Source organism: Saccoglossus kowalevskii, chromosome 12 (genome assembly GCF_978046115.1).
Source record: "Saccoglossus kowalevskii chromosome 12, keSacKowa6.1, whole genome shotgun sequence".
NCBI classification, from domain to species: domain Eukaryota; kingdom Metazoa; phylum Hemichordata; class Enteropneusta; family Harrimaniidae; genus Saccoglossus; species Saccoglossus kowalevskii.
Window position 1 is genome coordinate 36,514,661 of NC_140652.1, and position 22,165 is coordinate 36,536,825.

At 39.5% G+C, this 22,165-nt stretch overlaps 28 non-coding genes across 28 annotated transcripts; all 28 read right to left on the reverse strand.

The window, feature by feature from the left end:
• Positions 1-83: 83 nt before the first annotated feature.
• TRNAA-CGC (transfer RNA alanine (anticodon CGC)) lies at positions 84-155 on the reverse strand. Its single transcript has one exon. It is a non-coding gene; the product is annotated as a tRNA-Ala (tRNA).
• Positions 156-651: 496 nt separating this feature from the next.
• TRNAA-CGC (transfer RNA alanine (anticodon CGC)) lies at positions 652-723 on the reverse strand. Its single transcript has one exon. It is a non-coding gene; the product is annotated as a tRNA-Ala (tRNA).
• A 498-nt stretch (positions 724-1,221) lies between these two features.
• Positions 1,222-1,293, reverse strand: TRNAA-CGC (transfer RNA alanine (anticodon CGC)). The gene has a single exon. It is a non-coding gene; the product is annotated as a tRNA-Ala (tRNA).
• Positions 1,294-1,792: 499 nt separating this feature from the next.
• TRNAA-CGC (transfer RNA alanine (anticodon CGC)) lies at positions 1,793-1,864 on the reverse strand. Its single transcript has one exon. It is a non-coding gene; the product is annotated as a tRNA-Ala (tRNA).
• A 498-nt stretch (positions 1,865-2,362) lies between these two features.
• TRNAA-CGC (transfer RNA alanine (anticodon CGC)) lies at positions 2,363-2,434 on the reverse strand. The gene has a single exon. It is a non-coding gene; the product is annotated as a tRNA-Ala (tRNA).
• A 496-nt stretch (positions 2,435-2,930) lies between these two features.
• Positions 2,931-3,002, reverse strand: TRNAA-CGC (transfer RNA alanine (anticodon CGC)). Its single transcript has one exon. It is a non-coding gene; the product is annotated as a tRNA-Ala (tRNA).
• A 498-nt stretch (positions 3,003-3,500) lies between these two features.
• TRNAA-CGC (transfer RNA alanine (anticodon CGC)) lies at positions 3,501-3,572 on the reverse strand. The gene has a single exon. It is a non-coding gene; the product is annotated as a tRNA-Ala (tRNA).
• Positions 3,573-4,071: 499 nt separating this feature from the next.
• On the reverse strand, positions 4,072-4,143 carry TRNAA-CGC (transfer RNA alanine (anticodon CGC)). The gene has a single exon. It is a non-coding gene; the product is annotated as a tRNA-Ala (tRNA).
• A 639-nt stretch (positions 4,144-4,782) lies between these two features.
• Positions 4,783-4,854, reverse strand: TRNAA-CGC (transfer RNA alanine (anticodon CGC)). The gene has a single exon. It is a non-coding gene; the product is annotated as a tRNA-Ala (tRNA).
• A 499-nt stretch (positions 4,855-5,353) lies between these two features.
• On the reverse strand, positions 5,354-5,425 carry TRNAA-CGC (transfer RNA alanine (anticodon CGC)). The gene has a single exon. It is a non-coding gene; the product is annotated as a tRNA-Ala (tRNA).
• A 498-nt stretch (positions 5,426-5,923) lies between these two features.
• Positions 5,924-5,995, reverse strand: TRNAA-CGC (transfer RNA alanine (anticodon CGC)). Its single transcript has one exon. It is a non-coding gene; the product is annotated as a tRNA-Ala (tRNA).
• A 498-nt stretch (positions 5,996-6,493) lies between these two features.
• On the reverse strand, positions 6,494-6,565 carry TRNAA-CGC (transfer RNA alanine (anticodon CGC)). Its single transcript has one exon. It is a non-coding gene; the product is annotated as a tRNA-Ala (tRNA).
• A 499-nt stretch (positions 6,566-7,064) lies between these two features.
• On the reverse strand, positions 7,065-7,136 carry TRNAA-CGC (transfer RNA alanine (anticodon CGC)). The gene has a single exon. It is a non-coding gene; the product is annotated as a tRNA-Ala (tRNA).
• Positions 7,137-8,345: 1,209 nt separating this feature from the next.
• Positions 8,346-8,417, reverse strand: TRNAA-CGC (transfer RNA alanine (anticodon CGC)). Its single transcript has one exon. It is a non-coding gene; the product is annotated as a tRNA-Ala (tRNA).
• A 496-nt stretch (positions 8,418-8,913) lies between these two features.
• TRNAA-CGC (transfer RNA alanine (anticodon CGC)) lies at positions 8,914-8,985 on the reverse strand. The gene has a single exon. It is a non-coding gene; the product is annotated as a tRNA-Ala (tRNA).
• A 504-nt stretch (positions 8,986-9,489) lies between these two features.
• TRNAA-CGC (transfer RNA alanine (anticodon CGC)) lies at positions 9,490-9,562 on the reverse strand. The gene has a single exon. It is a non-coding gene; the product is annotated as a tRNA-Ala (tRNA).
• Positions 9,563-10,060: 498 nt separating this feature from the next.
• TRNAA-CGC (transfer RNA alanine (anticodon CGC)) lies at positions 10,061-10,132 on the reverse strand. Its single transcript has one exon. It is a non-coding gene; the product is annotated as a tRNA-Ala (tRNA).
• Positions 10,133-11,031: 899 nt separating this feature from the next.
• TRNAA-CGC (transfer RNA alanine (anticodon CGC)) lies at positions 11,032-11,103 on the reverse strand. The gene has a single exon. It is a non-coding gene; the product is annotated as a tRNA-Ala (tRNA).
• Positions 11,104-11,588: 485 nt separating this feature from the next.
• On the reverse strand, positions 11,589-11,660 carry TRNAA-CGC (transfer RNA alanine (anticodon CGC)). The gene has a single exon. It is a non-coding gene; the product is annotated as a tRNA-Ala (tRNA).
• A 482-nt stretch (positions 11,661-12,142) lies between these two features.
• Positions 12,143-12,214, reverse strand: TRNAA-CGC (transfer RNA alanine (anticodon CGC)). The gene has a single exon. It is a non-coding gene; the product is annotated as a tRNA-Ala (tRNA).
• A 498-nt stretch (positions 12,215-12,712) lies between these two features.
• Positions 12,713-12,784, reverse strand: TRNAA-CGC (transfer RNA alanine (anticodon CGC)). The gene has a single exon. It is a non-coding gene; the product is annotated as a tRNA-Ala (tRNA).
• Positions 12,785-13,684: 900 nt separating this feature from the next.
• TRNAA-CGC (transfer RNA alanine (anticodon CGC)) lies at positions 13,685-13,756 on the reverse strand. The gene has a single exon. It is a non-coding gene; the product is annotated as a tRNA-Ala (tRNA).
• Positions 13,757-14,240: 484 nt separating this feature from the next.
• Positions 14,241-14,312, reverse strand: TRNAA-CGC (transfer RNA alanine (anticodon CGC)). Its single transcript has one exon. It is a non-coding gene; the product is annotated as a tRNA-Ala (tRNA).
• A 482-nt stretch (positions 14,313-14,794) lies between these two features.
• TRNAA-CGC (transfer RNA alanine (anticodon CGC)) lies at positions 14,795-14,866 on the reverse strand. Its single transcript has one exon. It is a non-coding gene; the product is annotated as a tRNA-Ala (tRNA).
• A 496-nt stretch (positions 14,867-15,362) lies between these two features.
• Positions 15,363-15,434, reverse strand: TRNAA-CGC (transfer RNA alanine (anticodon CGC)). The gene has a single exon. It is a non-coding gene; the product is annotated as a tRNA-Ala (tRNA).
• A 900-nt stretch (positions 15,435-16,334) lies between these two features.
• TRNAA-CGC (transfer RNA alanine (anticodon CGC)) lies at positions 16,335-16,406 on the reverse strand. The gene has a single exon. It is a non-coding gene; the product is annotated as a tRNA-Ala (tRNA).
• Positions 16,407-16,888: 482 nt separating this feature from the next.
• Positions 16,889-16,960, reverse strand: TRNAA-CGC (transfer RNA alanine (anticodon CGC)). The gene has a single exon. It is a non-coding gene; the product is annotated as a tRNA-Ala (tRNA).
• A 483-nt stretch (positions 16,961-17,443) lies between these two features.
• Positions 17,444-17,515, reverse strand: TRNAA-CGC (transfer RNA alanine (anticodon CGC)). Its single transcript has one exon. It is a non-coding gene; the product is annotated as a tRNA-Ala (tRNA).
• Between the last annotated feature and the right edge of the window lie 4,650 nt (positions 17,516-22,165).

Consider the following 22,165-nt stretch of genomic DNA (forward strand, 5'->3'; position numbering starts at 1 on the left):
GGTCACGTCATTGGAGCTTCTCGAGTTTCGAGAAAAAACGACCTTTTAAGTAAGCTTGTTAGCGTGTGCGTCATACTATAGAATGGAGATGTCGGGGATTGAACCCGAGGCCTCTCACATGCGAAGCGAGCGCTCTACCACTGAGCTACATCCCCTGATGAGAATCATGTTTTTACTATGAATTGAACTGAGCTAATGCAAAAATAAGATGAATTACATTAGTGTCTCAATCTGAATCTGCATACCAAACATGCTTAAAATTTAATTTCCATCTTGATGTGCCGTATTCTGAAGCTTATTATCACAAACTTCATGTTGTAACCTGAGGAGTGATTAACTCATCAGCCCAGATTCTATGGTTTAATTCGAGCAGGGAATAATTCACTCGGGAAGTGATTGATTCATTCTCCAGCGTTAGGATTATCTCGGGAGTGATAACTCATTCAACCATAAGCAGTTATGTAACTTTTTACGTGATTAACGCTTTAACCTCGGATATTTGCCTTAAGCATATGTTGTGAATTGCGATGCCATGAAATGTTCACGACATAAACGGTGTCGAATGATGTTGGTCACGTCATTGGAGCTTCTCGAGTTTCGAGAAAAAGCACCTTTTAAGTAGCTTGTTAGCGCGTGCATCATACTATAAAATGGAGATGTCGGGGATTGAACCCGAGGCTTATCACATGCGAAGCGAGCGCTCTACCACTGAGCTACATCCCCTGATGAGAATCATGTTTTTACTATGAATTGAACTGAGCTAATGCAAAAATAAGATGAATTACATTAGTGTCTCAATCTGAATCTGCATACCGAACATGCTTAAAATTGAATTTCCATCTTGATGTGCCGTATTCTGAAACATATTATCACAAACTTAATGGTGTAACTCTAGGAGTGATTAACTCATCAGCCCAGATTCTATGGGTTAATTCGATAAGGGAATAATTCACTCGGGAAGTGATTGATTTATTCTCCACCGTTAGGATTATCTCGGGAGTGATAACTCATTCCACCATAAGCAGTCATGTAACTTTTTACGTGATTAACGCTTTAACCTCGGATATTTGCCTTAAGCAAATGTTGTGAATTGCGATGCCATGAAATGTTCACGACATAAACGGTGTCGAATGATGTTGGTCACGTCATTGGAGCTTCTCGAGTTTCGAGAAAAAACGACCTTTTAAGTAAGCTTGTTAGCGCGTGCGTCATACTATAGAATGGAGATGTCGGGGATTGAACCCGAGGCCTCTCACATGCGAAGCGAGCGCTCTACCACTGAGCTACATCCCCTGATGAGAATCATGTTTTTACTATGAATTGAACTGAGCTAATGCAAAAATAAGATGAATTACATTACTGTCTCAATCTGAATCTGCATACCAAACATGCTTAACATTGAATTTCCATCTTGATGTGCCGTATTCTGAAGCTTATTATCACAAACTTAATGGTGTAACTCGAGGAGTGACTAACTCAACAGCCCATATTCTATGGTTTAATTCGAGAAGGGAATAATTCACTCGGGAAGTGATTGAATTCATTCTCCACCGTTAGGATTATCTCGGGAGTGATAACTCATTCCACCATAAGCAGTCATGTAACTTTTTACGTGATTAACGCTTTAACCTCGGATATTTGCCTTAAGCAAATGTTGTGAATTGCGATGCCATGAAATGTTCACGACATAAACGGTGTCGAATGATGTTGGTGACGTCATTGGAGCTTCTCGAGTTTTGAGAAAAAACGACCTTTTAAGTGAGCTTGTTAGCGCGTGCGTCATACTATAGAATGGAGATGTCGGGGATTGAACACGAGGCCTCTCACATGCGAAGCGAGCGCTCTACCACTGAGCTACATCCCCTGATGAGAATCATGTTTTTACTATGAATTGAACTGAGCTAATGCAAAAATAAGATGAATTACATTAGTGTCTCAATCTGAATCTGCATACCAAACATGCTTAAAATTGAATTTCCATCTTGATGTGCCGTATTCTGAAACATATTATCACAAACTTAATGGTGTAACTCTAGGAGTGATTAACTCATCAGCCCAGATTCTATGGGTTAATTCGAGCAGGGAATAATTCACTCGGGAAGTGATTGATTTATACTCCACCGTTAGGATTATCTCGGGAGTGATAACTCATTCCACCATAAGCAGTTATGTAACTTTTTACGTGATTAACGCTTTAACCTCGGATATTTGCCTTAAGCAAATGTTGTGAATTGCGATGCCATGAAATGTTCACGACATAAACGGTGTCGAATGATGTTGGTCACGTCATTGGAGCTTCTCGAGTTTCGAGAAAAAACGACCTTTTAAGTAAGCTTGTTAGCGTGTGCGTCATACTATAGAATGGAGATGTCGGGGATTGAACCCGAGGCCTCTCACATGCGAAGCGAGCGCTCTACCACTGAGCTACATCCCCTGATGAGAATCATGTTTTTACTATGAATTGAACTGAGCTAATGCAAAAATAAGATGAATTACATTAGTGTCTCAATCTGAATCTGCATACCAAACATGCTTAAAATTTAATTTCCATCTTGATGTGCCGTATTCTGAAGCTTATTATCACAAACTTCATGTTGTAACCTGAGGAGTGATTAACTCATCAGCCCAGATTCTATGGTTTAATTCGAGCAGGGAATAATTCACTCGGGAAGTGATTGATTCATTCTCCAGCGTTAGGATTATCTCGGGAGTGATAACTCATTCAACCATAAGCAGTTATGTAACTTTTTACGTGATTAACGCTTTAACCTCGGATATTTGCCTTAAGCATATGTTGTGAATTGCGATGCCATGAAATGTTCACGACATAAACGGTGTCGAATGATGTTGGTCACGTCATTGGAGCTTCTCGAGTTTCGAGAAAAAGCACCTTTTAAGTAGCTTGTTAGCGCGTGCATCATACTATAAAATGGAGATGTCGGGGATTGAACCCGAGGCTTTTCACATGCGAAGCGAGCGCTCTACCACTGAGCTACATCCCCTGATGAGAATCATGTTTTTACTATGAATTGAACTGAGCTAATGCAAAAATAAGATGAATTACATTACTGTCTCAATCTGAATCTGCATACCGAACATGCTTAAAATTGAATTTCCATCTTGATGTGCCGTATTCTGAAACATATTATCACAAACTTAATGGTGTAACTCTAGGAGTGATTAACTCATCAGCCCAGATTCTATGGGTTAATTCGATAAGGGAATAATTCACTCGGGAAGTGATTGATTTATTCTCCACCGTTAGGATTATCTCGGGAGTGATAACTCATTCCACCATAAGCAGTTATGTAACTTTTTACGTGATTAACGCTTTAACCTCGGATATTTGCCTTAAGCAAATGTTGTGAATTGCGATGCCATGAAATGTTCACGACATAAACGGTGTCGAATGATGTTGGTCACGTCATTGGAGCTTCTCGAGTTTCGAGAAAAAACGACCTTTTAAGTAAGCTTGTTAGCGCGTGCGTCATACTATAGAATGGAGATGTCGGGGATTGAACCCGAGGCCTCTCACATGCGAAGCGAGCGCTCTACCACTGAGCTACATCCCCTGATGAGAATCATGTTTTTACTATGAATTGAACTGAGCTAATGCAAAAATAAGATGAATTACATTACTGTCTCAATCTGAATCTGCATACCAAACATGCTTAACATTGAATTTCCATCTTGATGTGCCGTATTCTGAAGCTTATTATCACAAACTTAATGGTGTAACTCGAGGAGTGACTAACTCAACAGCCCATATTCTATGGTTTAATTCGAGAAGGGAATAATTCACTCGGGAAGTGATTGAATTCATTCTCCACCGTTAGGATTATCTCGGGAGTGATAACTCATTCCACCATAAGCAGTCATGTAACTTTTTACGTGATTAACGCTTTAACCTCGGATATTTGCCTTAAGCAAATGTTGTGAATTGCGATGCCATGAAATGTTCACGACATAAACGGTGTCGAATGATGTTGGTGACGTCATTGGAGCTTCTCGAGTTTTGAGAAAAAACGACCTTTTAAGTGAGCTTGTTAGCGCGTGCGTCATACTATAGAATGGAGATGTCGGGGATTGAACACGAGGCCTCTCACATGCGAAGCGAGCGCTCTACCACTGAGCTACATCCCCTGATGAGAATCCTGTTTTTACTATGAATTGAACTGAGCTAATGCAAAAATAAGATGAATTACATTAGTGTCTCAATCTGAATCTGCATACCAAACATGCTTAAAATTAAAATTGAGCGCTCTACCACTGAGCTACATCCCCTGATGAGAATCATGTTTTTACTATGAATTGAACTGAGCTAATGCAAAAATAAGATGAATTACATTAGTGTCTCAATCAGAATCTGCATACCAAACATGCTTAAAATTGAATTTCCATCTTGATGTGCCGTATTCTGAAACATATTATCACAAACTTAATGGCGTAACTCTAGGAGTGATTAACTCATCAGCCCAGATTCTATGGGTTAATTCGATAAGGGAATAATTCACTCGGCAAGTGATTGATTTATTCTCCACCGTTAGGATTATCTCGGGAGTGATAACTCATTCCACCATAAGCAGTTATGTAACTTTTTACGTGATTAACGCTTTAACCTCGGATATTTGCCTTAAGCAAATGTTGTGAATTGCGATGCCATGAAATGTTCACGACATAAACGGTGTCGAATGATGTTGGTCACGTCATTGGAACTTCTCGAGTTTCGAGAAAAAACGACCTTTTACGTAAGCTTGTTAGCGCGTGCGTCATACTATAGAATGGAGAGGTCGGGGATTGAACCCGAGGCCTCTCACATGCGAAGCGAGCGCTCTACCACTGAGCTACATAACCTGATGAGAATCATGTTTTTACTATGAATTGAACTGAGCTAATGCAAAAATAAGATGAATTACATTACTGTCTCAATCTGAATCTGCATACCAAACATGCTTAACATTGAATTTCCATCTTGATGTGCCGTATTCTGAAGCTTATTATCACAAACTTCATGTTGTAACTCGAGGAGTGACTAACTCAACAGCCCATATTATATGGTTTAATTCGAGAAGGGAATAATTCACTCGGGAAGTGATTGAATTCATTCTCCACCGTTAGGATTATCTCGGGAGTGATAACTCATTCCACCATAAGCAGTCATGTAACTTTTTACGTGATTAACGCTTTAACCTCGGATATTTGCCTTAAGCAAATGTTGTGAATTGCGATGCCATGAAATGTTCACGACATAAACGGTGTCGAATGATGTTGGTGACGTCATTGGAGCTTCTCGAGTTTTGAGAAAAAACGACCTTTTAAGTGAGCTTGTTAGCGCGTGCGTCATACTATAGAATGGAGATGTCGGGGATTGAACACGAGGCCTCTCACATGCGAAGCGAGCGCTCTACCACTGAGCTACATCCCCTGATGAGAATCATGTTTTTACTATGAATTGAACTGAGCTAATGCAAAAATAAGATGAATTACATTAGTGTCTCAATCTGAATCTGCATACCAAACATGCTTAAAATTGAATTTCCATCTTGATGTGCCGTATTCTGAAACATATTATCACAAACTTAATGGTGTAACTCTAGGAGTGATTAACTCATCAGCCCAGATTCTATGGGTTAATTCGAGCAGGGAATAATTCACTCGGGAAGTGATTGATTTATTCTCCACCGTTAGGATTATCTCGGGAGTGATAACTCATTCCACCATAAGCAGTTATGTAACTTTTTACGTGATTAACGCTTTAACCTCGGATATTTGCCTTAAGCAAATGTTGTGAATTGCGATGCCATGAAATGTTCACGACATAAACGGTGTCGAATGATGTTGGTCACGTCATTGGAGCTTCTCGAGTTTCGAGAAAAAACGACCTTTTAAGTAAGCTTGTTAGCGTGTGCGTCATACTATAGAATGGAGATGTCGGGGATTGAACCCAAGGCCTCTCACATGCGAAGCGAGCGCTCTACCACTGAGCTACATCCCCTGATGAGAATCATGTTTTTACTATGAATTGAACTGAGCTAATGCAAAAATAAGATGAATTACATTAGTGTCTCAATCTGAATCTGCATACCAAACATGCTTAAAATTTAATTTCCATCTTGATGTGCCGTATTCTGAAGCTTATTATCACAAACTTCATGTTGTAACCTGAGGAGTGATTAACTCATCAGCCCAGATTCTATGGTTTAATTCGAGCAGGGAATAATTCACTCGGGAAGTGATTGATTCATTCTCCAGCGTTAGGATTATCTCGGGAGTGATAACTCATTCAACCATAAGCAGTTATGTAACTTTTTACGTGATTAACGCTTTAACCTCGGATATTTGCCTTAAGCATATGTTGTGAATTGCGATGCCATGAAATGTTCACGACATAAACGGTGTCGAATGATGTTGGTCACGTCATTGGAGCTTCTCGAGTTTCGAGAAAAAACGACCTTTTAAGTAAGCTTGTTAGCGCGTGCGTCATACTATAGAATGGAGATGTCGGGGATTGAACCCGAGGCCTCTCACATGCGAAGCGAGCGCTCTACCACTGAGCTACATCCCCTGATGAGAATCATGTTTTTACTATGAATTGAACTGAGCTAATGCAAAAATAAGATGAATTACATTACTGTCTCAATCTGAATCTGCATACCAAACATGCTTAACATTGAATTTCCATCTTGATGTGCCGTATTCTGAAGCTTATTATCACAAACTTAATGGTGTAACTCGAGGAGTGACTAACTCAACAGCCCATATTCTATGGTTTAATTCGAGAAGGGAATAATTCACTCGGGAAGTGATTGAATTCATTCTCCACCGTTAGGATTATCTCGGGAGTGATAACTCATTCCACCATAAGCAGTCATGTAACTTTTTACGTGATTAACGCTTTAACCTCGGATATTTGCCTTAAGCAAATGTTGTGAATTGCGATGCCATGAAATGTTCACGACATAAACGGTGTCGAATGATGTTGGTGACGTCATTGGAGCTTCTCGAGTTTTGAGAAAAAACGACCTTTTAAGTGAGCTTGTTAGCGCGTGCGTCATACTATAGAATGGAGATGTCGGGGATTGAACACGAGGCCTCTCACATGCGAAGCGAGCGCTCTACCACTGAGCTACATCCCCTGATGAGAATCATGTTTTTACTATGAATTGAACTGAGCTAATGCAAAAATAAGATGAATTACATTAGTGTCTCAATCTGAATCTGCATACCAAACATGCTTAAAATTAAAATTGAGCGCTCTACCACTGAGCTACATCCCCTGATGAGAATCATGTTTTTACTATGAATTGAACTGAGCTAATGCAAAAATAAGATGAATTACATTAGTGTCTCAATCAGAATCTGCATACCAAACATGCTTAAAATTGAATTTCCATCTTGATGTGCCGTATTCTGAAACATATTATCACAAACTTAATGGCGTAACTCTAGGAGTGATTAACTCATCAGCCCAGATTCTATGGTTTAATTCGAGCAGGGAATAATTCACTCGGGAAGTGATTGATTCATTCTCCAGCGTTAGGATTATCTCGGGAGTGATAACTCATTCCACCATAAGCAGTTATGTAACTTTTTACGTGATTAACGCTTTAACCTCGGATATTTGCCTTAAGCATATGTTGTGAATTGCGATGCCATGAAATGTTCACGACATAAACGGTGTCGAATGATGTTGGTCACGTCATTGGAGCTTCTCGAGTTTCGAGAAAAAACGACCTTTTAAGTGAGCTTGTTAGCGCGCGCGTCATACTATAGAATGGAGATGTCGGGGATTGAACACGAGGCCTCTCACATGCGAAGCGAGCGCTCTACCACTGAGCTACATAACCTGATGAGAATCATGTTTTTACTATGAATTGAACTGAGCTAATGCAAAAATAAGATGAATTACATTAGTGTCTCAATCTGAATCTGCATACCAAACATGCTTAAAATTGAATTTCCATCTTGATGTGCCGTATTCTGAAACATATTATCACAAACTTAATGGTGTAACTCTAGGAGTGATTAACTCATCAGCCCAGATTCTATGGGTTAATTCGATAAGGGAATAATTCACTCAGGAAGTGATTGATTTATTCTCCAGCGTTAGGATTATCTCGGGAGTGATAACTCATTCCACCATAAGCAGTTATGTAACTTTTTACGTGATTAACGCTTTAACCTCGGATATTTGCCTTAAGCAAATGTTGTGAATTGCGATGCCATGAAATGTTCACGACATAAACGGTGTCGAATGATGTTGGTCACGTCATTGGAACTTCTCGAGTTTCGAGAAAAAATGACCTTTTAAGTAAGCTTGTTAGCGCGTGCGTCATACTATAGAATGGAGATGTCGGGGATTGAACCCGAGGCCTCTCACATGCGGTTCGAGCGCTCTACCACTGAGCTACATCCCCTGATGAGAATCATGTTTTTACTATGAATTGAACTGAGCTAATGCAAAAATAAGATGAATTACATTAGTGTCTCAATCTGAATCTGCATACAAAACATGCTTAAAATTTAATTTCCATCTTGATGTGCCGTATTCTGAAGCTTATTATCACAAACTTCATGTTGTAACCTGAGGAGTGATTAACTCATCAGCCCATATTCTATGGTTTAATTCGAGCAGGGAATAATTCACTCGGGAAGTGATTGATTCATTCTCCAGCGTTAGGATTATCTCGGGAGTGATAACTCATTCAACCATAAGCAGTTATGTAACTTTTTACGTGATTAACGCTTTAACCTCGGATATTTGCCTTAAGCATATGTTGTGAATTGCGATGCCATGAAATGTTCACGACATAACCGGTGTCGAATGATGTTGGTCACGTCATTGGAGCTTCTCGAGTTTCGAGAAAAAGCACCTTTTAAGTAGCTTGTTAGCGCGTGCGTCATACTATAAAATGGAGATGTCGGGGATTGAACCCGAGGCCTCTCACATGCGAAGCGAGCGCTCTACCACTGAGCTACATCCCCTGATGAGAATCATGTTTTTACTATGAATTGAACTGAGCTAATGCAAAAATAAGATGAATTACATTACTGTCTCAATCTGAATCTGCATACCAAACATGCTTAACATTGAATTTCCATCTTGATGTGCCGTATTCTGAAGCTTATTATCACAAACTTAATGGTGTAACTCGAGGAGTGACTAACTCAACAGCCCATATTCTATGGTTTAATTCGAGAAGGGAATAATTCACTCGGGAAGTGATTGAATTCATTCTCCACCGTTAGGATTATCTCGGGAGTGATAACTCATTCCACCATAAGCAGTCATGTAACTTTTTACGTGATTAACGCTTTAACCTCGGATATTTGCCTTAAGCAAATGTTGTGAATTGCGATGCCATGAAACGAAATGTTCACGACATAAACGGTGTCGAATGATGTTGGTCACGTCATTGGAGCTTCTCGAGTTTCGAGAAAAAACGACCTTTTAAGTGAGCTTGTTAGCGCGTGCGTCATACTATAGAATGGAGATGTCGGTGATTTGAACACGAGGCCTCTCACATGCGAAGCGAGCGCTCTACCACTGAGCTACATCCCCTGATGAGAATCATGTTTTTACTATGAATTGAACTGAGCTAATGCAAAAATAAGATGAATTACATTAGTGTCTCAATCTGAATCTGCATACCAAACATGCTTAAAATTGAATTTCCATCTTGATGTGCCGTATTCTGAAGCTTATTATCACAAACTTCATGGTGTAACCCGAGGAGTAATTAACTCATCAGCCCAGATTCTATGGTTTAATTCGAGCAGGGAATAATTCACTCGGGAAGTGATTGATTCATTCTCCAGCGTTAGGATTATCTCGGGAGTGATAACTCATTCAACCATAAGCAGTTATGTAACTTTTTACGTGATTAACGCTTTAACCTCGGATATTTGCCTTAAGCATATGTTGTGAATTGCGATGCCATGAAATGTTCACGACATAAACGGTGTCGAATGATGTTGGTCACGTCATTGGAGCTTCTCGAGTTTCGAGAAAAAAACAACCTTTTAAGTAGCTTGTTATCGCGTGCATCATACTATAGAATGGAAATGTCGGGGTTTGAACCCGAGGCCTCTCACATGCGAAGCGAGCGCTCTACCACTGAGCTACATTCCCTGATGAGAATCATGTTTTTACTATGAATTGAACTGAGCTAATTCAAAAATAAGATGAATTACATTACTGTCTTAATCTGAATCTGCATACCAAACATGCTTAAAATTGAATTTCCATCTTGATGTGCCGTATTCTGAAACATATTATCACAAACTTAATGGTGTAACCCGAGGAGTAATTAACTCATCAGCCCAGATTCTATGGTTTAATTCGAGCAGGGAATAATTCACTCGGGAAGTGATTGATTCATTCTCCAGCGTTAGGATTATCTCGGGAGTGATAACTCATTCCACCATAAGCAGTTATGTAACTTTTTACGTGATTAACGCTTTAACCTCGGATATTTGCCTTAAGCATATGTTGTGAATTGCGATGCCATGAAATGTTCACGACATAAACGGTGTCGAATGATGTTGGTCACTATGAATTGAACTGAGCTAATGCAAAAATAAGATGAATTACATTACTGTCTCAATCTGAATCTGCATACAAAACATGCTTAAAATTGAATTTCCATCTTGATGTGCCGTATTCTGAAACATATTATCCCAAACTTAATGGTGTAACTCTAGGAGTGATTAACTCATCAGCCCAGATTCTATGGTTTAATTCGAGAAGGGAATAATTCACTCGGGAAGTGATTGATTTCATTCTCCACTGTTAGGATTATCTCGGGAGTGATAACTCATTCCACCATAAGCAGTCATGTAACTTTTTACGTGATTAACGCTTTAACCTCGGATATTTGCCTTAAGCAAATGTTGTGAATTGCGATGCCATGAAATGTTCACGACATAAACGGTGTCGAATGATGTTGGTCACGTCATTGGAGCTTCTCGAGTTTCGAGAAAAAACGACCTTTTAAATAAGCTTGTTAGCGCGTGCGTCATACTATAGAATGGAGATGTCGGGGATTGAACCCGAGGCCTCTCACATGCGAAGCGAGCGCTCTACCACTGAGCTACATCCCCTGATGAGAATCACGGATTTTACTATGAATTGAACTGAGCTAATGCAAAACTAAGATGAATTACATTACTGTCTCAATCTGAATATGTATACCAAACATGCTTAAAATTGAATTTCCATCTTGATGTGCCGTATTCTGAAGCTTATTATCACAAACTTAATGGTGTAACTCGAGGAGTGACTAACTCAACAGCCCAGATTCTATGGTTTAATTCGAGAAGGGAATAATTCACTCGGGAAGTGATTGAATTCATTCTCCACTGTTAGGATTATCTCGGGAGTGATAACTCATTCCACCATAAGCAGTCATGTAACTTTTTACGTGATTAACGCTTTAACCTCGGATATTTGCCTTAAGCAAATGTTGTGAATTGCGATGCCATGAAATGTTCACGAATGATGTTGGTCACGTCATTGGAGCTTCTCGAGTTTCGAGAAAAAACGACCTTTTAAATAAGCTTGTTAGCGCGTGCGTCATACTATAGAATGGAGATGTCGGGGATTGAACCCGAGGCCTCTCACATGCGAAGCGAGCGCTCTACCACTGAGCTACATCCCCTGATGAGAATCATGTTTTTACTATGAATTGAACTGAGATAATGCAAAAATAAGATGAATTACATTACTGTCTCAATCTGAATATGTATACCAAACATGCTTAAAATTGAATTTCCATCTTGATGTGCCGTATTCTGAAGCTTATTATCACAAACTTAATGGTGTAACTCGAGGAGTGACTAACTCAACAGCCCAGATTCCATGGTTTAATTCGAGAAGAGAATAATTCACTCGGGAAGTGATTGAATTCATTCTCCACCGTTAGTATTATCTCGGGAGTGATAACTCATTCCACCATAAGCAGTCATGTAACTTTTTACGTGATTAACGCTTTAACCTCGGATATTTGCCTTAAGCAAATGTTGTGAATTGCGATGCCATGAAATGTTCACGAATGATGTTGGTCACGTCAATGGAGCTTCTCGAGTTTCGAGAAAAAGCACCTTTTAAGTAGCTTGTTAGCGCGTGTGTCATACTATAGAATGGAGATGTCAGGGATTGAACCCGAGGACTCTCTCATGCGAAGCGAGCGCTCTACCACTGAGCTACATCCCCTGAAGAGAATCATGTTTTTACTATGAATTGAACTGAGCTAATGCAAAAATAAGATGAATTACATTACTGTCTCAATCTGAATCTGCATACCAAACATGCTTAAAATTGAATTTCCATCTTGATGTGCCGTATTCTGAAACATATTATCACAAACTTAATGGTGTAACTCTAGGAGTGATTAACTCATCAGCCCAGATTCTATGGTTTAATTCGAGCAGGGAATAATTCACTCGGGAAGTGATTGATTCATTCTCCAGCGTTAGGATTATCTCGGGAGTGATAACTCATTCAACCATAAGCAGTTATGTAACTTTTTACGTGATTAACGCTTTAACCTCGGATATTTGCCTTAAGCATATGTTGTGAATTGCGATGCCATGAAATGTTCACGACATAAACGGTGTCGAATGATGTTGGTCACGTCATTGGAGCTTCTCGAGTTTCGAGAAAAAAACAACCTTTTAAGTAGCTTGTTATCGCGTGCATCATACTATAGAATGGAAATGTCGGGGATTGAACCCGAGGCCTCTCACATGCGAAGCGAGCGCTCTACCACTGAGCTACATTCCCTGATGGGAATCATGTTTTTACTATGAATTGAACTGAGCTAATTCAAAAATAAGATGAATTACATTACTGTCTTAATCTGAATCTGCATACCAAACATGCTTAAAATTGAATTTCCATCTTGATGTGCCGTATTCTGAAACATATTATCACAAACTTAATGGTGTAACCCGAGGAGTAATTAACTCATCAGCCCAGATTCTATGGTTTAATTCGAGCAGGGAATAATTCACTCGGGAAGTGATTGATTCATTCTCCAGCGTTAGGATTATCTCGGGAGTGATAACTCATTCCACCATAAGCAGTTATGTAACTTTTTACGTGATTAACGCTTTAACCTCGGATATTTGCCTTAAGCATATGTTGTGAATTGCGATGCCATGAAATGTTCACGACATAAACGGTGTCGAATGATGTTGGTCACTATGAATTGAACTGAGCTAATGCAAAAATAAGATGAATTACATTACTGTCTCAATCTGAATCTGCATACAAAACATGCATAAAATTGAATTTCCATCTTGATGTGCCGTATTCTGAAACATATTATCCCAAACTTAATGGTGTAACTCTAGGAGTGATTAACTCATCAGCCCAGATTCTATGGTTTAATTCGAGAAGGGAATAATTCACTCGGGAAGTGATTGAATTCATTCTCCACTGTTAGGATTATCTCGGGAGTGATAACTCATTCCACCATAAAGCAGTCATGTAACTTTTTACGTGATTAACGCTTTAACCTCGGATATTTGCCTTAAGCAAATGTTGTGAATTGCGATGCCATGAAATGTTCACGACATAAACGGTGTCGAATGATGTTGGTCACGTCATTGGAGCTTCTCGATTTTCGAGAAAAAACGACCTTTTAAATAAGCTTGTTAGCGCGTGCGTCATACTATAGAATGGAGATGTCGGGGATTGAACCCGAGGCCTCTCACATGCGAAGCGAGCGCACTACCACTGAGCTACATCCCCTGATGAGAATCATGTTTTTACTATGAATTGAACTGAGCTAATGCAAAACTAAGATGAATTACATTACTGTCTCAATCTGAATATGTATACCAAACATGCTTAAAATTGAATTTCCATCTTGATGTGCCGTATTCTGAAGCTTATTATCACAAACTTAATGGTGTAACTCGAGGAGTGACTAACTCAACAGCCCAGATTCTATGGTTTAATTCGAGAAGGGAATAATTCACTCGGGAAGTGATTGAATTCATTCTCCACTGTTAGGATTATCTCGGGAGTGATAACTCATTCCACCATAAGCAGTCATGTAACTTTTTACGTGATTAACGCTTTAACATCGGATATTTGCCTTAAGCAAATGTTGTGAATTGCGATGCCATGAAATGTTCACGAATGATGTTGGTCACGTCATTGGAGCTTCTCGAGTTTCGAGAAAAAACGACCTTTTAAATAAGCTTGTTAGCGCGTGCGTCATACTATAGAATGGAGATGTCGGGGATTGAACCCGAGGCCTCTCACATGCGAAGCGAGCGCTCTACCACTGAGCTACATCCCCTGATGAGAATCATGTTTTTACTATGAATTGAACTGAGATAATGCAAAAATAAGATGAATTACATTACTGTCTCAATCTGAATATGTATACCAAACATGCTTAAAATTGAATTTCCATCTTGATGTGCCGTATTCTGAAGCTTATTATCACAAACTTAATGGTGTAACTCGAGGAGTGACTAACTCAACAGCCCAGATTCCATGGTTTAATTCGAGAAGAGAATAATTCACTCGGGAAGTGATTGAATTCATTCTCCACCGTTAGTATTATCTCGGGAGTGATAACTCATTCCACCATAAGCAGTCATGTAACTTTTTACGTGATTAACGCTTTAACCTCGGATATTTGCCTTAAGCAAATGTTGTGAATTGCGATGCCATGAAATGTTCACGAATGATGTTGGTCACGTCAATGGAGCTTCTCGAGTTTCGAGAAAAAGCACCTTTTAAGTAGCTTGTTAGCGCGTGTGTCATACTATAGAATGGAGATGTCAGGGATTGAACCCGAGGACTCTCTCATGCGAAGCGAGCGCTCTACCACTGAGCTACATCCCCTGAAGAATCATGTTTTTACTATGAATTGAACTGAGCTAATGCAAAAATAAGATGAATTACATTACTGTCTCAATCTGAATCTGCATACCAAACATGCTTAAAATTGAATTTCCATCTTGATGTGCCGTATTCTGAAACATATTATCACAAACTTAATGGTGTAACTCTAGGAGTGATTAACTCATCAGCCCAGATTCTATGGTTTAATTCGAGCAGGGAATAATTCACTCGGGAAGTGATTGATTCATTCTCCAGCGTTAGGATTATCTCGGGAGTGATAACTCATTCCACCATAAGCAGTTATGTAACTTTTTACGTGATTAACGCTTTAACCTCGGATATTTGCCTTAAGCATATGTTGTGAATTGCGATGCCATGAAATGTTCACGACATAAACGGTGTCGAATGATGTTGGTCACGTCATTGGAGCTTCTCGAGTTTCGAGAAAAAAACAACCTTTTAAGTAGCTTGTTATCGCGTGCATCATACTATAGAATGGAAATGTCGGGGATTGAACCCGAGGCCTCTCACATGCGAAGCGAGCGCTCTACCACTGAGCTACATTCCCTGATGAGAATCATGTTTTTACTATGAATTGAACTGAGCTAATTCAAAAATAAGATGAATTACATTACTGTCTTAATCTGAATCTGCATACCAAACATGCTTAAAATTGAATTTCCATCTTGATGTGCCGTATTCTGAAACATATTATCACAAACTTAATGGTGTAACCCGAGGAGTAATTAACTCATCAGCCCAGATTCTATGGTTTAATTCGAGCAGGGAATAATTCACTCGGGAAGTGATTGATTCATTCTCCAGCGTTAGGATTATCTCGGGAGTGATAACTCATTCCACCATAAGCAGTTATGTAACTTTTTACGTGATTAACGCTTTAACCTCGGATATTTGCCTTAAGCATATGTTGTGAATTGCGATGCCATGAAATGTTCACGACATAAACGGTGTCGAATGATGTTGGTCACTATGAATTGAACTGAGCTAATGCAAAAATAAGATGAATTACATTACTGTCTCAATCTGAATCTGCATACAAAACATGCATAAAATTGAATTTCCATCTTGATGTGCCGTATTCTGAAACATATTATCCCAAACTTAATGGTGTAACTCTAGGAGTGATTAACTCATCAGCCCAGATTCTATGGTTTAATTCGAGAAGGGAATAATTCACTCGGGAAGTGATTGAATTCATTCTCCACTGTTAGGATTATCTCGGGAGTGATAACTCATTCCACCATAAAGCAGTCATGTAACTTTTTACGTGATTAACGCTTTAACCTCGGATATTTGCCTTAAGCAAATGTTGTGAATTGCGATGCCATGAAATGTTCACGACATAAACGGTGTCGAATGATGTTGGTCACGTCATTGGAGCTTCTCGATTTTCGAGAAAAAACGACCTTTTAAATAAGCTTGTTAGCGCGTGCGTCATACTATAGAATGGAGATGTCGGGGATTGAACCCGAGGCCTCTCACATGCGAAGCGAGCGCTCTACCACTGAGCTACATCCCCTGATGAGAATCATGTTTTTACTATGAATTGAACTGAGCTAATGCAAAAATAAGATGAATTACATTACTGTCTCAATCTGAATATGTATACCAAACATGCTTAAAATTGAATTTCCATCTTGATGTGCCGTATTCTGAAGCTTATTATCACAAACTTAATGGTGTAACTCGAGGAGTGACTAACTCAACAGCCCAGATTCCATGGTTTAATTCGAGAAGGGAATAATTCACTCGGGAAGTGATTGAATTCATTCTCCACCGTTAGTATTATCTCGGGAGTGATAACTCATTCCACCATAAGCAGTCATGTAACTTTTTACGTGATTAACGCTTTAACCTCGGATATTTGCCTTAAGCAAATTTTGTGAATTGCGATGCCATGAAATGTTCACGAATGATGTTGGTCACGTCAATGGAGCTTCTCGAGTTTCGAGAAAAAGCACCTTTTAAGTAGCTTGTTAGCGCGTGCATAATACTATCGAATGGAGATGTCGGGGATTGAACCCGAGGCCTCTCACATGCGAAGCGAGCGCTCTACCACTGAGCTACATCCCCTGATGAGAATTATATTTTTACTATGAATTGAACTGAGCTAATGCAAAAATAAGATGAATTACATTACTGTCTCAATCTGAATCTGCATACCAAACATGCTTGAAATTGAATTTCCATCTTGATGTGCCGTATTCTGAAACATATTATCACAAACTTAATGGTGTAACTCTAGAAGTGATTAACTCATCAGCCCAGATTCTATGGGTTAATTCGATAAGGGAATAATTCACTCGGAAAGTAATTGATTTATTCTCCACCGTTAGGATTATCTCGGGAGTGATAACTCATTCCACCATAAACAGTTATGTAACTTTTTACGTGATTAATGCTTTAACCTCGGATATTTGCCTTAAGCAAATGTTGTGAATTGCGATGCCATGAAATGTTCACGAATGATGTTGGTCACGTCATTGGAGCTTCTCGAGTTTCGAGAAAAAACGACCTTTTAAATAAGCTTGTTAGCGCGTGCGTCATACTATAGAATGGAGATATCGGGGATTGAACCCGAGGCCTCTCACATGCGAAGCGAGCGCTCTACCACTGAGCTACATCCCCTGATGAGAATTATATTTTTACTATGAATTGAACTGAGCTAATGCAAAATAAGATGAATTACATTACTGTCTCAATCTGAATCTGCATACCAAACATGCTTGAAATTGAATTTCCATCTTGATGTGCCGTATTCTGAAACATATTATCACAAACTTAATGGTGTAACTCTAGGAGTGATTAACTCATCAGCCCAGATTCTATGGTTTAATTCGATAAGGGAATAATTCACTCGGGAAGTGATTGATTTATTCTCCACCGTTAGGATTATCTCGGGAGTGATAACTCATTCCACCATAAGCAGTTATGTAACTTTTTACGTGATTAACGCTTTAACCTCGGATATTTGCCTTAAGCATATGTTGTGAATTGCGAAGTGTTTGACTTAATCATGAAATGTTCAAGTTCGCGACATAAACGGTTTATTGCATTACTGCACATACCAACCAAGTATTGCATTACTGCACATACCAACCAAGTATTGCATTACAGCACATACAAACCGAGTATTGCATTACTACACATACCAACCGAGTATTGCATTACTGCACATACCAACCGAGTATTGCATTACTACACATACCAACCAAGTATTGCATTACTGCACATACCAATCGAGCATTGCATTACTGCACATACCAACCAAGTATTGCATTACTGCACATACAAACCAAGTATTGCATTATTGCACATACCAACCAAGTATTGCATTACTGCACATACCAACCAAGTATTGCATTACTGCACATACCAATCGAGCATTGCATAACTGCACATACAAACCAAGTATTGCATTACTGCACATACCAATCGAGCATTGCATTACTGCACATACAAACCAAGTATTGCATTACTGCACATACCAATCGAGCATTGCATTACTGCACATACAAACCAAGTATTGCATTACTGCACATACCAATCGAGCATTGCATTACTGCACATACCAACCAAGTATTGCATTACTACACATACCAACCGACTATTGCATTACTGCACATACCAACCGAGTATTGCATTACTACACATACAAACCAAGTATTGCATTACTGCACATACCAACCGAGCATTGCATAACTGCACATACAAACCAAGTATTGCATTACTGCACATACCAATCGAGCATTGCATTACTGCACATACCAACCAAGTATTGCATTACTACACATACCAACCGAGTATTGCATTACTGCACATACCATCCGAGTATTGCATTACTGCACATACCAACCGACTATTGCATTACTGCACATACCAACCGAGTATTGCATTACTACACATACAAACCAAGTATTGCATTACTGCACATACCAACCGAGCATTGCCTAACTGCACATACAAACCAAGTATTGCATTACTGCACATACCAATCGAGCATTGCATTACTGCACATACCAACCAAGTATTGCATTACTACACATACCAACCGAGTATTGCATTACTGCACATACCAACCAAGCATTGCATTACTGCACATACCAACCGACTATTGCATTACTGCACATACCAACCGATTATTGCATTACTACACATACAAACCAAGTATTGCATTACTGCACATACCAACCGAGCATTGCATAACTGCACATACAAACCAAGTATTGCATTACTGCACATACCAATCGAGCATTGCATTACTGCACATACCAACCAAGTATTGCATTACTACACATACCAACCGACTATTGCATTACTGCACATACCAACCGAGTATTGCATTACTACACATACCAACCGACTATTGCATTACTGCACATACCAACCGAGTATTGCATTACTGCATATACCAATCGAGTATTGCATTACTGCATATACCAACCAAGTATTGCATTACTGCACATACCAACCAAGTATTGCATTACTGCACATACCAACCGAGTATTGCATTACTACACATACCAACCAAATATTGCATTACTGCACATACCAACCGAGTATTGCATTACTGCATATACCAATCGAGTATTGCATTACTGCATATACCAACCAAGTATTGCATTACTGCACATACCAACCGAGTATTGCATTACTGCACATACCAACCGACTATTGCATTACTACACATACCAATCGAGCATTGCATTACTGCACATACCAATCGAGCATTGCATTACTGCACATACCAACCAAGTATTGCATTACTGCACATACCAATCGAGCATTGCATTACTGCACATACCAACCAAGTATTGCATTACTGCACATACCTTCCGAGTATTGCATTACTGCACATACCAACCAAGTATTGCATTACTGCACATACCAACCGAGTATTGCATTACTGCACATACCAATCGAGCATTGCATTACTGCACATACCAACCAAGTATTGCATTACTGCACATACCAACCGAGTATTGCATTACTGCACATACCAACCGAGTATTGCATTACTGCACATACCAACCAAGTATTGCATTACTGCACATACCAACCGAGTATTGCATTACTGCACATACCAACCAAGTATTGCATTACTGCACATACCAACCGAGTATTGCATTACTGCACATACCAACCGAGTATTGCATTACTGCACATACAAACCAAGTATTGCATTACTGCACATACCAACCGAGTATTGCATTACTGCACATACCAACCGAGTATTGCATTACTGCACATACCAACCAAGTATTGGATTACAGCACATACCAACCGAGTATTGCATTACTGCACATACCAATCGAGCATTGCATTACTGCACATACAAACCAAGTATTGCATTACTGCACATACCAATCGAGCATTGCATTACTGCACATACAAACCAAGTATTGCATTACTGCACATACCAATCGAGCATTGCATTACTGCACATACAAACCAAGTATTGCATTACTACACATACCAACCGACTATTGCATTACTGCACATACCAACCGAGTATTGCATTACTACACATACAAACCAAGTATTGCATTACTGCACATACCAACCGAGCATTGCATAACTGCACATACAAACCAAGTATTGCATTACTGCACATACCAATCGAGCATTGCATTACTGCACATACCAACCAAGTATTGCATTACTACACATACCAACCGAGTATTGCATTACTGCACATACCAACCGAGTATTGCATTACTGCACATACCAACCGACTATTGCATTACTGCACATACCAACCGAGTATTGCATTACTACACATACAAACCAAGTATTGCATTACTGCACATACCAACCGAGCATTGCATAACTGCACATACAAACCAAGTATTGCATTACTGCACATACCAATCGAGCATTGCATTACTGCACATACCAACCAAGTATTGCATTACTACACATACCAACCGAGTATTGCATTACTGCACATACCAACCAAGCATTGCATTACTGCACATACCAACCGACTATTGCATTACTGCACATACCAACCGATTATTGCATTACTACACATACAAACCAAGTATTGCATTACTGCACATACCAACCGAGCATTGCATAACTGCACATACAAACCAAGTATTGCATTACTGCACATACCAATCGAGCATTGCATTACTGCACATACCAACCAAGTATTGCATTACTACACATACCAACCGACTATTGCATTACTGCACATACCAACCGAGTATTGCATTACTACACATACCAACCGACTATTGCATTACTGCACATACCAACCGAGTATTGCATTACTGCATATACCAATCGAGTATTGCATTACTGCACATACAAACCAAGTATTGCATTACTGCACATACCAATCGAGCATTGCATTACTGCACATACCAACCAAGTATTGCATTACTACACATACCAACCGACTATTGCATTACTGCACATACCAACCGAGTATTGCATTACTACACATACCAACCGACTATTGCATTACTGCACATACCAACCGAGTATTGCATTACTGCATATACCAATCGAGTATTGCATTACTGCATATACCAACCAAGTATTGCATTACTGCACATACCAACCAAGTATTGCATTACTGCACATACCAACCGAGTATTGCATTACTACACATACCAACCAAATATTGCATTACTGCACATACCAACCGAGTATTGCATTACTGCATATACCAATCGAGTATTGCATTACTGCATATACCAACCAAGTATTGCATTACTGCACATACCAACCGAGTATTGCATTACTGCACATACCAACCGACTATTGCATTACTACACATACCAATCGAGCATTGCATTACTGCACATACCAATCGAGCATTGCATTACTGCACATACCAACCAAGTATTGCATTACTGCACATACCAATCGAGCATTGCATTACTGCACATACCAACCAAGTATTGCATTACTGCACATACCTTCCGAGTATTGCATTACTGCACATACCAACCAAGTATTGCATTACTGCACATACCAACCGAGTATTGCATTACTGCACATACCAATCGAGCATTGCATTACTGCACATACCAACCAAGTATTGCATTACTGCACATACCAACCGAGTATTGCATTACTGCACATACCAACCGAGTATTGCATTACTGCACATACCAACCAAGTATTGCATTACTGCACATACCAACCGAGTATTGCATTACTGCACATACCAACCAAGTATTGCATTACTGCACATACCAACCGAGTATTGCATTACTGCACATACCAACCGAGTATTGCATTACTGCACATACAAACCAAGTA